General features: G+C 39.8%; 1 protein-coding gene across 1 annotated transcript in view; it reads left to right on the top strand.

Moving 5' to 3' along the window:
* The window catches only part of LOC104490110 (ubiquitin-associated protein 2-like), a gene marked incomplete at both ends in the record, with an annotated part of 40445 nt that overhangs the window by 18674 nt on the left and 19197 nt on the right, over positions 1-2574 (top strand). The window lies entirely within an intron of this gene.

The following is a 2574-nucleotide window of genomic DNA, read 5'->3' as shown; positions in this document are numbered from 1 at the left end:
ACCCCCTTAATTTACAGTGTTGTTATGTAGCTACAAATCAACAATCCCAGTAATAAGTTAAGTTCCCAATGTGGAGTTACTAATGATGTGAATGAGGGTGATGTGTAGGTATGGAAATCCATAAAGTGGCAGTGGGCTAATGAAGAATGTCAGATGAGAGTACACATAGAGGAAAGGCAGGATGGAAATACCTCTCTTTATTCCTTATTACCCAGTCCTGCTTCTTTTTTCATCTGAGGATGAAATTTAGCTCATACTAGCTGCTTGGAAATTACTGTCTTTCATCTACAGTAACATTAAAAAAGAGGTAACTGGGCAACTACCTGGAGAAACAAAACCAATTTGCTTATCAAAATGTTTTCTGAAGACATTATGCTAAAATAAACTCTCTGTGGAGTTCTCAGTATTTCCTCTTTAAGCCTGTACTGAGAAATGATCAACACCAACATTTTCAGTTAAAGGTAATACACTATTTGTTTCCAAAATGTAGTTGCCCCCATATGGGCTCTTAAATTGCCCTAAAACCTCTTGTCCTGAATTGTTGCAGATGTCAGAGGAATCACAGTAGCCTGAATGAGAGGCATTTCTGGGTGCACCATCACGCAATCCTATAGGAAAGCTAGGTTGTTCCGTGGAGGAAAAATTTATTAGCATTGGTTGAAATAAAAAGGGAGTAAAGGGCTGATCTTTAATGGTTCATAACATTTAAGTGTAATTCTATTCCAAATAATGCAGCACCAGTTTTCCTGCTTCGTTTTTATAGAAGTAATGTGCAACTTAAAGGCAAAGAGAAGAGCAGGTGGGAGGAAACAAAATGACCAGTCGTTACACAAAAGAGAGTAAACTTGAACAGTGTGATTGATATCTTCTTACAGTCATGCTGAGTGTTCAATCTCTTAATTTTTTTTTTTAATGTACAGTGGGAGATCCTGAGCAGTTCTTATAAATAAATTATGTTGGAGGTAATCACTTCTCAAAATAGGTTATAAAAATGACAGTCTATTCACAGAAAAACTTCCTTTGTTATCTTAGTTATGAACATCCTTAAACGACTCTGAAACGAAAGAATGGTAAGAAGTAAAAAACAAATTATAGTATAACTGTCAAGGGGGAAGAAGGGGAATTGTGTAGCTTAGAAGTTGCAAGGAAGTTGTTGGATTTTATTTTAGGACTACTGTAAAAGTCAGAGGAATGTTTTAAGAAAACCTTCAGGTCATTCTGGGAATGTAATCCAGAAGGAAAGGATTAGTTCGTTAGGTTGAGATAGAAAGAGTCACAGATAGCCATGTAGCTGAAGTTGCTATGACAAGGATCCTTGAAAACCCAAACCATACTTCCGTTCTAAATCAGAGAACTCTTAAATTGTGATGCTTTGCAAGTCTTGGGGGAAAGGTTGGGAAGAGGATATATGGAATTGGAATAATGCCATGGTGGATTTTGGACTAAAAGAAAATGGATGTGCTTGTGGCAAGATCAGACATAGAATCCCATCAACAGGAGGAAGATGTTAGCAAACTGGATTTAATACGGAGAAGAGCAGTGAAATAACTGAGGCTGGAAGGATTGCGTTGGGAAGGTAGAGCATTAATGAGCGACAATAATAAACATAGCAGCTTGGGTAAACTAATACAAGGTGAAGAGTTGTGCTCAGTATTGAAAAAGAGTGAATGCACAGAACCATGTTCATGAGTAGGAACAACAGATAAATATTTAAATAGAATGCCAGGAAAATCTTCTAAGTATAGTTCCCAACAGGTTCAGTCAGCCAGAGGTGGTGGGGGGTGCTCTAGAGTTGGTCTTGATTTGTTTGAGCTCGTTGTCTGTTTTAGCAGACTTCGAGCTCTGTTAGAATTCTGGCACCAGCATGAGGTTTGGGTTCTGCAGAGGCAGGTCTTGCTCTGGCTGCTGGGAAATAAATATAAGCATGGCAAGTACCAGGATGTATTTCTGTAAAGAAGAAATATCAGAGGAAGGGGTCCCATGCTGGTCAGGGGAAGGGAAAGAAAATGTACTCTTTCTCTAAAAACTGCTGCACGTTGGGCTTTTCCTCCTTTCCAAAATTTCTGTGGAAATGTGTGAATTAGCCTTGTAATTTGAGGCATTGTAGTGATTTTCCCATGCTTGGATATTTTACACCATGTAGAAATCTCCTGATTAGGGGCTGTTTGTTAAAAACTGCGCACAAGATGTTTCAGTCAACCCTATATTGCTCCACAGAGCCAACACACGGTAGGTGTTACTTGCTCGGGACGTGGCAAATAATTTTGGATTCCAAGGTGTAAGCCCCCTCTCTCTTCTCTTCATGGTAGCGCTGTTTGCCACCCTGGGTTGGTGCCATTCAGCCCTCCTCTGCCCAAGGCGCTGCTTTGTAAGGGTGAACAGAAGAACGCGCTAATGTAGTCATTAGTACGAACTGGATATGATGCTGTCTTCAGGGGGCTTGTTTCTGGATGAATGTGTCTCAGAGGGTTACTGGTTAAGTACAAGGAGATGATTAAAGCAGTAGTTCTTTTGCTTTTGTACTTTGTCAAGGGTTATGGGAACTGTACTGCTGGTATTCGCTCATGGTCGTGT

Source organism: Buceros rhinoceros, unplaced genomic scaffold (genome assembly GCF_000710305.1).
Source record: "Buceros rhinoceros silvestris isolate BGI_N320 unplaced genomic scaffold, ASM71030v1 scaffold5903, whole genome shotgun sequence".
Taxonomy (NCBI): domain Eukaryota; kingdom Metazoa; phylum Chordata; class Aves; order Bucerotiformes; family Bucerotidae; genus Buceros; species Buceros rhinoceros.
This window is presented reverse-complemented; position numbering and strand designations above follow the sequence as displayed.